The 12,489-nt window shown below is 43.2% G+C and overlaps 1 long non-coding RNA gene across 1 annotated transcript; it reads right to left on the reverse strand.

Annotated features, from left to right (window-relative positions):
- Window positions 1-3,789: 3,789 nt before the first annotated feature.
- On the reverse strand, window positions 3,790-7,130 carry LOC127469440 (uncharacterized). The gene is made up of 3 exons (XR_007903978.1): window positions 6,785-7,130; window positions 4,135-4,243; window positions 3,790-4,026 (listed from the first exon to the last, which is right to left on the reverse strand). It is a non-coding gene; the product is annotated as an uncharacterized LOC127469440 (long non-coding RNA).
- Between the last annotated feature and the right edge of the window lie 5,359 nt (window positions 7,131-12,489).

Consider the following 12,489-nt stretch of genomic DNA (forward strand, 5'->3'; position numbering starts at 1 on the left):
GAATAGACTGATTTGCTGCAGGTAGTTGACAACAAAGGGATTATATGAAAATTGGAAGTGTTACATCATAAGGAACTGGCTGTTTGTAAACATACAATTTTTAAAGATGCAGGACTGGAGGGATAAAGAGAAAGCTGATGTTTGCACAAGTTAGTAGGGGAAAAGCAATAAGCATAAAAGAACAAAGTGCATTGCGTAAGACGTACAACTGACAGGAGAAACTAATACTCATTCAGTTGTTACCTACTTAGAAGAAAGAATAGGGCTTGGGAGGCCCATGCTACACCTTCGTATCAGACCCACGCCTTTATACTCTTATTTTTTTCCTCTGTGCATTGGGACAGTTGTCCATGCTTTCCAATTCACTCTGATTAAGAGAGAGTGTGAGTTTGAAGGCTGTTCCTGATCCTTCTCTTTGTGAATGCTCTTCTTCCACCTGTTCTGATTTCACCTAATCTGCTCCCGGGAAGAAGTCAGTTTTGACCAAGTATTAAGATTAACCAGAATAAGCCTATTTTTCATTAAGTTGTTCAGAAACAGCTATTCTGAAGTAACAGCTCTACAGTAAGTCCATCATGTAGGCGAGTCTTCAAGAAAATGATGTGAGTCTGCCGAGGGAGTGGTATAACATAAAATCAAGGGTACTCTCAAGCATGAAGGCAGCAGGAAAAATTTTCTGCATGAAAATTAATTTCTTAATTTTCTTGTCTCAACACCCCCAGCCATATCAGGTAGAAAGTGTGTGACATGGAGAGGGGCTCTGGCAGTGGGTCACACAACTGGTGGTTTGGCTGTTGATGTGCTTCTGCCCATCCAAGGCTGGAGGGACTGCTGCTGCTGCACCTGCTTCCTGGTGGCAGAGCCCTCCTCACCTTTCTGTCCCTTGCTGATTTGTGCAAAACTGTGCTGCTCCACTTTCCCACTGCACACAGCCCACGGTATCGGGGGTGTTTCCCGCAGTCGCTATATTCTTGGGCCCAGTGGTTCGGCCCCAGGCCATGCCTGCATCCCTGCACCTCCACTGCTCTGAGCACAGCCCCACATTGCCTGTGCAGCCTCCCACCATATTATGTCTCCAGCGTGGCTCCGTGGCCCCTCTCGGAGGGCCTGTGGGTCCCCTACTGTGCTCACACAGCTGAAATGCTCCAAAGAGCATGTTCTGGCTGTGCTTTTATCTGCTTGCTGTGCACCCAGCAGGGACACCACCTTGGGCCACCCCTGCCAAAGGGCGTGCATGCAGCCTTCTTTTTCATTTTCTCCCTGGGAAGCAGAGAAGAGTGAGTTTTAAATATAATGCATAGTTCAATGCTGCTAAACAGAGCCTGTCTGACTGCAGATGCAGCTGGAGCTCCTGGCTTAGTCCTGGCACAAGCAAGCTAAGGACAAAAGGTCTTCGTTCCTCTTACGCAAAGAGACAATTTCTATGGCAGCTGAGGGCAGCATTAGTATTCATGCCTTGGCTGGGCTGGCAGCAAGGCGGCTAACTTGATATTAACTGTGGCACAGTGACTGGGCTTTATGGGCTGCTTCTTAATATATATCACAGGTAGCCAATCAAGTGTCTCTTTATCCTAATTTCCTTGGGGTACTTCCAACAATGGGCTGTGGGTTTTTCTTGTAATGGTGGTGGGTTTTTAAGAGCCACAGGCAGATTCCCTGCTTGGCTCATTTTTTGTCATGTTGTAATTCTGTATTGGTTTATTTTCCAGCTGACAAAAGTTCCTCTTAAACTCAAGTCATCTGTGTTTACAAATACTTAATTGTGTAATATACTAAATCTTTTTCCCAGCATTTGAACGGGACCATAGATTAGCTGCTGAGACATTTCCACATTATATGCATTAGGAACGTGTTACCCTGAATGACTAATGGAAATTATTTCTGCTTCAGGAAGCAAAATGATGCTGAGTGAAAGAGTGAAGAGGGTTTATATGGAAACAAGAGTATATTCCCCTTTGCTCAGACCCGCTGAAATGCACCCTCCCCTTCCCCCTCATCATGTGTCTCGCCACAGCACAAGGGTGTGCCAGAACATGTTCCCACAACCTTTCAACCCATTCAGTGCAGCCTGCAACTTTCCTGGCTATTTTTGTGTACTCCACTCAATGATTAAGTGCTTGGGACTGTGATAATACATCCTTTCACCACCAATGCCCAACAAAATGCACTCTCAGCTGCTCATAGACAGCTTTTCCAGTTCTTCTTCCTAAAAAAAATTGGATTATCTGTAGATCATCCTTCTGATCAAAAGGAATTAAACTTGAAGATATGTTCTTCTTGGTAAGGACTTCAGCTCTTAGTAATTAGGTATTATTCATGTCGACAGTAGGGTTTCTACATCTAACTGAAGCCCCTTGCAGACTGCCTTTGCGTGTTATAAACAAAGTGGCTCATCTGTAGCCAAAGATTAACCACCTCTGGATCAAAACAGGGCATCTATTTAGTTATATAAAGCTGTAGCACACAATGGTTTCTTTAACACCTCTGGTTCTATAGTGGTATTTTAGCTTTGCTTCAACTTCTCAGTCTCTTTACCAAATATGCTATAACCCTGCTGATGATTTATCCTTGGTGGAAAGGCCTCTTTCCCCTCTCACATCTGACAGTTTTTCCATTGCTCAGCCACACTCGAGTGTTGTGACCTCCACTCCCTTAGCAAGATTAATTCAATCTCATATTGACCAGGCGAAAGAGCTGCCGTCAAATCACTGTGGTTCATCAAACTTGTCAACACCAGAACAGAGTCTCCTGTTCTGGATTGGGTGTCACAATGAAACAACCCCAATAAAGCATCACAATTGCTCCTGCAATATCAACTGACAGGGAGCAAGGCATACCATCTCCGTCACGGCTGACGGGCAGCTCACTGACAGCTCACAACCCAAATCACCTCTGCTTCACGTTATACCCTGGTGAAAAATAAAACAAAGAAATGGTAGCATTACCATTAAACAAAGTAGGGGAGCATCAACCACTGTAATGCAGATAAGATGTGACAGAATCAGAAATCGGAGCTTTTGGTTCCCACCTTCCCACTCATCTTCAGGAGTGCCTGAATCCTGTAGGAGCCTTCATTCCCTGAACTTCCAGGCAGGCTCTGCAGCAATGTTTGAAAGCAGGAGTTTGTCTTCTGAGGACCCTTGGCACCAGTGAACATTTCAGCATTAAGGCCTGACTCACTAAACAGAACTGGGGTTAATTGCAGGGAGCCAAAATGAGAATCTGGCCCTACACATCCCTGCAGAGATGAGTGATTTTTCATGCCAAGGTGACCTGCTAGAAACAGGGTCAGGTAGAATAGGAAAGCACTCCCCTGATGGGTTACCTCTGGTTCTGCAGGACACATCCACTGAATCCCACAGAGCAGCCAGGGGAAAGTCTATATTCAGAAGCAGGAAATGAGGCTGTTTTGGGACCTGCCAGCCGCAGCCAATATGAGTTGCACAGGCAACGGGCTAGACTCCCAGAGATATAAATCAGCCAGGCTCAACCGACACCACAGCTTTGCTCGTTTACACCAACGGAAGGTGTTGCTCACTGTATTTCAGGTGTTAGATTCTAATTTATACTCACTCTCTATCCCACTAGGATAAAGCAAATCACATTCATTGGCATGCTCTTGGCTGAAGAGCGTATTGCAATATGCCTCTGGTTTGATTTTAAAAACCAAAAGCAAAACCTTAACTTAGTCCTTCCAAATTACGGTAGGAAAACGCACACCCAAATCCATGCTGTAAAAATATTTGGAATGTTAAAAATAGACTGGCATTTGAATAGCTGTTGAAAGGGAAAGCATGCCCAACTAAACCTGGCATGACCAAAGCTGTTTATTTTCCATACACTTCCAAAGAGGTTCAGCACACGGAGAGATCAGTTCCTCATAGGGTCTCTGTATCCCAGGTACCACTGATGGCAGTTCCTAGTGTAACTGTAGCTGGTTTTCCACTGCTGTCACCTGCCTTCCTGGCCTGGCATTCAGTCTGGGCATTGTCGTCATCAAACTGGAAACTTTTTCACTGAAGGAAACTGTGAAGGTTGAACTAATGAGACCAAAAATCTTACCTAGGAAAATACTAGCATCTTCAAATTTTAGCCTCTGAAATTCTTCTGTGTTATTTTAAGGGCAGAACTTACCGACTTGTCGAATCATCAGACAGATCAATGCATGAAAACATTTACTGCTTTCTCAGTGTGTTGATGCACTTGCACATTGCTCATTTTCCACCACCGAAGTCATGCTGTGCTATATCAAACATTCATGTGTAAGTCTGCAGCATCCTTTCGTGGCAAAATAATGATACCTTAGAAGCATATTTTTCTGGCTCAATTCTAACTGCCAATGTATTTTTTATACATCTACAATCAATATTCATCTTTAAATATGAGAGACCTACAGCACTTCTTATGAAAGCATTTTGAAGAGCCAGAGCATAGTGTAAGTGGAAGGGCCATATTATGGAGAGGGGAATTGATACCAAGAGGGGTGATGAACTTAATGTTATGTGAAGCCAATGGACAGGCAGAAAAGCAGTAGATAAATAACCACATATTTTCTTGTCCAATTTAAGCCTCAAACCATCATTAGCAAGAAAGTGCTGCTAGTAGAATTATGAACATCCTCTCTGATATTTTACATGACCATATTTACGTGTGTTTCTAAACAAGATCTCTGCAGCAGACTGCAACAGTCAGCTTCACACTTTTTCAAGGCAAAAAGCTTCACCTTTGCTCTTTCTTGCCAGTATGCCTCACTTAAATTGAGCCTGGGTTTTTGATGACTGCCTGAGGTGGTTTCTCTGTGTGCTAGAAGAATCATTTCAAAAGGCTTACTCGTTCTAAAGTGCACCAGAGGAATGTGGGGAAGTGCACTGGCAAGGGAAAAGATCATCAGTGCAAACAAAAAGAGCAGTTTAATCTTGCTCAGCTGTATCTCAGCTGCAATTCTACTTTCTCTGGGCAGCTTTGACACAATCACGATGCAAGCGGATGGCTAGGAAGTGCAATCTTACAGTAGCACCCAGCCCCACCTTGAAACAAGACCAAAACACCCACAGAAAAAGGAAAGGCTTGCTCACCAAGCCATAATACAAAACAAAATTTTCCTCTACGGTGGCTGCAATTTTTTGGTGGTCTCTTACATTTCTGTGTCTATTGTGTGTAGCAGGAAGCTATCATCTGCATTCAGCCTTATCACAGGTAGTGATTTTGCTTGGTAAGCCTGTGGATGAGTCATTAGATCCACCAGCACAACACTGTGTGCTGCTTCATGCCAGGCACACCCTGAGGAGCCAAGGCAGCAGGGTGACCATACACCTGTGGATGCCTGCAGGAGAAGAGGCTGGAGTTGAACCCTGTCCTGGCCAGCAGCAGGTTGTTTGACATTTTTGTCTTTGTTTTTCCTCCTTTGTAAAGTTATTCCTCTCTATTTCATCTATTGCTAGTGGCATCTCCCATGTGCAGAATGCTTTAAAATCATTGCATAAAAGGACGTCTGTGGAGATGCACTTTCCTCTCCAGGGTAACTGGCAGAATGAGAAGAAAACATACTGCCCCCCAAATCTGAAAAGTTAATTAATTAGAGGCTTTCTGGCTCAGAGCTGGGGAAGCCAAAAAAGTGTTTAGTGGAGAACTCTCCTTTGTTCTGGCATCTCACTATGGGTAAGGGGGGGGGAAACCCAGGGAAAGATCACTACAGTTTGCTTCAGAGGATGACTTCTTTATGGTGGATGTTTTATTATACTGGCTAAGGCTTGCTGAAGCTCTCTAGAAAAAGTCATATCTCCCAAATAAACAAGTACCTAATCACTAAAAAAACCTCTCACTCCTTGCATGTTCTTGCAGTGCTGGCACAAGCCACACAGAAAAGCAGGCTTGGGCCAGGGAATCCCTCTCCACAATCCTCATCCACAGCAAATTGTGTCCTGGTGTTCCCAGGAGACCATCTGACTCTAGCAGGGCCCTTGCGAGCTGCCAAGCAGCAGTGTCAGCACTGCTCTGCCTGCATGTTGGGCTTTGCTTTTAGTCTCACTGCTATTACCAGAACCTACACTTGGACCAAAACAGGTTTCCTTCCTCCATTGCGACGACTTGGAAAAACATGGACTTATTTCAGATAAAGCCCAAAGAGGTGAATGATTTGAGGTGCATCACATCTGATCAACAAAAATCCTTAAGTAAGAATAATCCTTCCCTTTGAGCTACTTTGAAATAACCTTTAGCACAGATGTCTCTTCAGGCTCAGGACAGACGAATGCAAAGCAGACAGGTCCCAAGAGTGCTTTCCCCTGCTCTCTTATACTTCTTCTGTATCTTTTTGCCATAATGTATTTGCATTTTAAAGTAACAAATGGAGAAAAATTACACCTTGTGGGAAGTTTAGCTCTGCTCACATGATCTGCTTTCTTTTTTTAGCATGATGCTTCCTGTATGCTCAGGGAGGTCAGTCACTGTTTCTGGTAAAGTACATTCCCAGAAGAGAGGGGCAAGAGAGGCAAGAAGGGAGTGCAAGGCAGACAGTTTCTGTGTGAGTAGCTAAGTAGTCCCCAACAGCACAGGGGACTCGAAGGGAAGAACTTTTTTTCATGCAGAAATCTCCCTTCCTTCAGGCCTTCTGAGAAGCTGGCAGAGTGAGCACAGCATCTCTCATTGTAAACTGGTGCCTCAGAGATGCAGCTGCTGATTTGAAGTGTGAGGGTGAAATGAAAGTTGCAATCACCTCGCCCTGCTGCCTTCAAGGGCAACAGCACCGCTGTGGAGGGAGATGCTTTGGGCCCATTCTCCTCACCCTTTTCTGGAGGCAAAGCTCCTGGTAGTGCCTTCCAGGACCCAAAGGCACCCAGAGGAGGGGGAAGATAAACCCTGGGGAGCAGCAAAGCCCAGCGTCCTGTGCATCTCTGTGCCCAATGTGCCATTTGGGCTCAGCAACCTTTTGTGACAACATCCCCAGATTCAGGTGGGAGACCACAGGACATCCCTCCTCCCTCCCTCTGCCACCACCACCACCATGTGTCATTTGGCTCCTCCGTGTCCAGGACCTGACTGAGGAGACCTCCTGCCCATGGTGCTGGCAGAGGCCATGGTCATTCTTTCCATGTGATAAATATGGTAACAGAGTTTGCACAAGGTCAGAGCTGGGAATAAATTCCATTGCTCAAATAGGACAGAGCTAAGTTTCATTCACTTGCCACTGTTCCAGCTCTGCGTCAACGCTGTTTGTTAAGGGTGACCTATTACAGGTGACCTAGAGGCTGCCCTGGAAACCAAATTCATTTATTATCTCTCCTCCAAGCTTGTGAAAGCACCTCGGTACAGCCAGTGACTGAGCATGCTGGACATGTTTGCTCCCAGCCGGGCTGGTGCTGCTTGCACAGCCTGCGTGCGTTTGGGCAGGCACAGCACGCTTGGGAGCTATAGGATCACTGTGCTATGGACCCAACCCAGGTGGCAGGGCACTCGACTTGGCTGCCTTTACTGCATGCAGAGGTCAACTGCTTGCTGCCGGCACTGCTTTCCCAGGCCAAGAGCAGCCGCAAGCCCATCATCTTCACATGGCAGTTGTGCAGCCCCTGCCCTGTTCCCAAAAGGCTCATCTTTGGCTCAAGTGGGGAAATCCCTTCCGTGCATCTGGATGTTGCGAATAGGTCCAATCACTTGCCAAAAACTGGCAGTTGTGCTAATAGATGCACAGGGATAGAGTTATGCATTACAGGCAGTTTTAAAAAAAAGAAAATCTGGCATTTCAACAGCCCTGAGCACTTGCTCTTGTGACTTATAAAAGGGAGAAAAAGGATATAAAATATTCAATACATAGTGTATACTAAATATTACAATTGCATGTTGAAGACCATTAATCTCTCTCTGCTACCCATTTTTCTCAGATCACATGGAAAAGACTTATTTTGGAATACGTGAAATATGCAAGTGTTGTCCACGTTAATAAATTATGGGCAAATCAACTGTCCATATGCATAAAAACTGCTTGGTAAACATGAGAGAGGAAAAAATTCTCATCTGAACATAGCTGATAGCCTTTACACTGTTCTGAGTAGGAGGTTATCTAACAAATGCATATTTTATTTGAATGATGAATCTGCCTCACATCTGTGCACCAGTGTTTGAGATCTGCTCACATTCATGCTGCAGTTGAAGTTAAATTAGTATTTCTACACTGGTTCTCTGGTTGAACAGTCAAGAGTGTCATTTCAGGTAATGATGTTTTGACTAGGGGGAATACAACCATGGAATAATAAAACAGCATTCTGAGCTATCAGACAATAGATCATATTGGACAATGTGAATTCAAAATCTTAAAGCTGTATCAAGTGAAGGTACTTCATCCTCGTGCTGGTTCAGATACTCAAGAAAATCATCTGGTTTGCTATCAAGAACATGGATGGAGTGAAACTTAGGTCGCTGCTTCCTAAACTATTCCCGTTCGTTATTTTAATTTTGAAAATTCAGAGAATAATGTCCTTTCTATGGTTTGAAATATGGATGGAGAGGGTAAATGTGTTTTCAGGATGGAAGGTTGTGTAATTTACATGAGGAAACTCTAACACCGAAAACCTACCTCTGAAATCTGAGAGCTCACCATCGTACAAACATAGAGCTACTGTGGCCTCAGTGTGCAGAAGTAAGTTCTAAGACTCTTCAGAAAAGCAAATTACAATCATTTCCAGGTCTCCTCTTACGCATTACTAACTTTTTAATTGTCATCCATGTGTGTTCCATAACCAAGGATAATTCCTGCCTTAAGGAATTATCAAATCTATTTAAAGACTGATGAAAGTATAATATATTGCAGGTAAGCCACTTCCATATTTTAAAAGTATCCAATTAAACTTGCAAATATACCTGTGGAATCAGCTGGTACCCTGTATTTAAACAGATAGGACTTCTCTAATTAAATTAGGTGAGAATATGTATGCCCAGTACACATCAGTGATGCTTGCTGACAGGTTTGCACTATGTTCCTTCAATATTTCTCTAGGGGCCCACAGGCCAATTTGAAATCTGTGCACTGTTTATTTTCATTTTAGCCTCCCTCAGTGACCACATCATTTGTTCACTGACAGCACACTTGAAAGCCTCTACAGCTCTATTTGTTTTTATGTACAGGCTATTGAAGATCTTTTCCCATGCCAAGGTGGGAAGCATCACAGCAGATCTGTAAAGCAGGCTAGCAGGGCTCACCTCTGATGAAGGTGGTAAGAGGGGAGATGCTAAGGCTCGCTTGGGAGAGCATAAACGAAGTTATCTTCATGAGGAGTAAACAGATCCATCGCTTGGCATGGAAGAAGGGTGGGAATTACAGCTGAATTAGAATTACCTTTCTCTGTTTGCATTGTAACAGGTTTAATGTGTTTGTTGAATTCATTTAAAGAGACATTCAGATGTTTACAAAGATCTTCCTTCTGTTTTCTGTCCTAAGTATTCCTTTGAAATATTGAGCATTGAGCCAAATGCTTAAGTCTTTAGTAAGAACTTTGCCTAAGTAATAAAATTAATAATGACTTCAGGTTTTGGCCATAGATAAAAACAAATCTCCCTGTGACAGAGAAAAATAATCCATTGATATGAAGTATCTAAATGGTCACTGACACAATAAATCATTTCATAAATCCCTGACCATTGATCTTTCAAATGCTTTGTAGTTTGAAATAGACACACTGCATGCTTTAGAAAGTCCTTAATTATGCACTTTTTTCAATACAAGTATTCAAACCTCTCACATGACTAATACTTTTGTTTAAGACAAAACCTTGAGAAGGGGGTAGGATTAGTTGACATAAGGCATAATGGCTGTCTTCTGGACAGATGTGCTGAAAATGCAAAGGGCACTTCTGACACATCTGTCCAGAGGCAGCAGCAGTTTGGCTCTCCTCTCTGGTTAATAGCATCAAAATATTAAATCAATAAATCATCCTCTCCCTCATGATGTAACACCTGATATTGCTGCATTTATATAAAGCTAAATCAATGCTGCTGACTCAAACAACTCCCAGTTTGGTGTAGCAAAAGGATATCCTTCCATTTACCAGGACCCAGTCCATGAATGTTATTGAAAGTTAAATACCAGTAAGCCAGGGTACTACATTGCAACCTCTGTCAATGACTGCCCTGAGTGAATTCCCTTGTCTACTGTTATATTTCAGAAACTTCTTCAGTGGAGAGTTTTGTCTACTCTTGGATATTGTATACCTACACAAATACAAGTGACTCAGCAGAGAAGATTCCAGTAAAAAAAAAATCCCAGATAATCTGCTGAATTTGTTTACTTTATTGTAGGTGATACCCCTTTCCCAAGTTGCTTTAGCATCTCTGCTATGCCAGCATTGCTTACCCCTGGGTGGGTGAGATAGAACAAATACTTAAAGGTTTCCTAAAGGATATGGACTGAGATGCATCCTCAAAATGGAGGATGAGTCCACAAATCTCCTGGAAAGCTTTGTGTTTGTCATCTAGCCAAGAGTGTACGTGCTTTCTCAGGAACATCTATGAACTGAGGTCAGATATATACAGGACAACACATTGGGACTGGTCAAGTTAAGCAATATACTTCCCTCACTCAGATACTCAGACAGGTCTTGTTAAGGAAAAAAATAAAACATTTCAAGTCTAAAAATTTACTAATTTTTCTACATTATTGAAAGAAAAGACAGATTAGAGCATATTTCCCTAAGCTAGGTTTGGGTCAATAAACTTGATATATTCTTAAGGATGAGTTTTTAAAGATCACTACCTTCTGTCTGTAAATTGGCCCATTATCTCAGTGCAAGGTCTAGAATTTTAGTAACAAGGCACCTTTCTGATCAGGACAACAAACCTGATTTTTAAACAAAACTGAAAGAATCTATTTCTCAAATGTGCTGGAGGGAAAAAAAGGTGGATAGCTGTATTCCTGTAAAATTGTGCCCTCTCTCCTCCTATTTTGTAGAGGAACAAAGCTCTTATCTTGAATGTTTAAATTCCACAAACCCAACAACAATGGAGTGCTCAGCCCTGTGACATCTAAATTTCCTGTGTGGCTCAAACCCCTCATTAGTGAGATACCCTTTATCACGGGCCAGCCACTTTTGAAGTTGCAAGAAATCCCTGTAAGATGATGGGACACTTTTTTACATCACTACTGAAATCTGCTGTTCTAACCTGCAACCCAAGGCAAGCTGTGAGAGGTACGTATGGGACTGGCTATACCTCTCCTTGTGAGGTGCAGTACTTTGCATCACCTTCTGCAGCTCCACAGTGTCCATGCCACTGTGAGGGTCCCTCCAGCAAACTTAAGCCTAATTCTATTACATCAGGCAAAAAGCTTATAAAGCCTTAAAAGAGGGACCAATAAAAAGCATGCATTATTTTTATTCCTGTGCTGGTGACCACAACCTTACACAAGAGTGTAAGGAAGGAAGTGAAGAAAGTGGGTTGTTGTGCTGCCTCACACCAGCAACTTTCTGCAGCTCCTCAGGCCACAGAGAAGGGGATCTCAAATGTGCTATGAAAGGTAAACACAGCTCTGGGTGTAGCAAGGATATTGCGGGCAATATTAATCATATCCCAGGGTATCACTTTGCCTTTCTAGTTCAGACCCTATATGCAAACATCAGACACACCAACAGATAAATACATTATGTATCAGTGCCATGACTGCTTTCAAATGGGATGAAGCAGGATAGGACTTTGCCAAGTAACTGCCCAGAGTTATGTTTGTTTTCTGAGCCAGATTTAGCTGCGCACAACTCTCACTGATATAAGACTTACCTACTTAATTAATTGCTTGTCCTTCTCAGCTACATAGTTTGCAGTTCTGTTTCTCCTGACCTAAGACACACTTATTGTCAGAGGGGAGCTCATGCACAGATGGTATTTTCTTCAGCAGTGTGTGTGTTCTTTGAAGGGAAAGTAGTTTGTTGATTTTTTACAAAAACAATTCTAGTGATAACTGTTTTTCCAGGGTAATGGACTATGTCTCTCTGCAGCCTTTCCACACACTTTTATGGCTCTGAGACAGGTGTCGCTTCATCAGACCCTGCACAGCTAAACACCTCTTGTGGGCAAGTGCCTCCCTTTCCACAAAGAGATTTAATTTTGTCCTAAAAACTAACCAGCTGCTGGCCTACAATTAAACATCCAAGCCTCCATCTTCAAAAGTTTTCACCTTGGGATGCAAACCTCATTTTTCTCACTGTCAGCAGCGCTAATCCCAGGATGACACCTGCCAACTTCCTGGTGGTCCTGATGGGGAATAAAGAAATGAAGTGAAATTTGTGAGGGTCCCCCCAGCGCTGGGTGCATTTTGGTTTTTCCCATTTTAAGTTCAAAGCCTTCTACATGGCAGCTGAATGGGAGACTTTCCAAAATCTACAGGAGGCTGGGAAGGAATCCAGCATCACAAAGAGTATCCTGACGGAAACAGAAGAACTGGCAAATAACCATATGTGAAACGTACCCCTTTTTGTCACAACCAGAGGCACTGTTTTCCCAACAAACACC

Source organism: Manacus candei, unplaced genomic scaffold (assembly GCF_025592945.1).
Source record: "Manacus candei isolate 608988 ecotype Guabito, Panama unplaced genomic scaffold, ASM2559294v1 h1tg000017l, whole genome shotgun sequence".
Lineage (NCBI taxonomy): Eukaryota > Metazoa > Chordata > Aves > Passeriformes > Pipridae > Manacus > Manacus candei.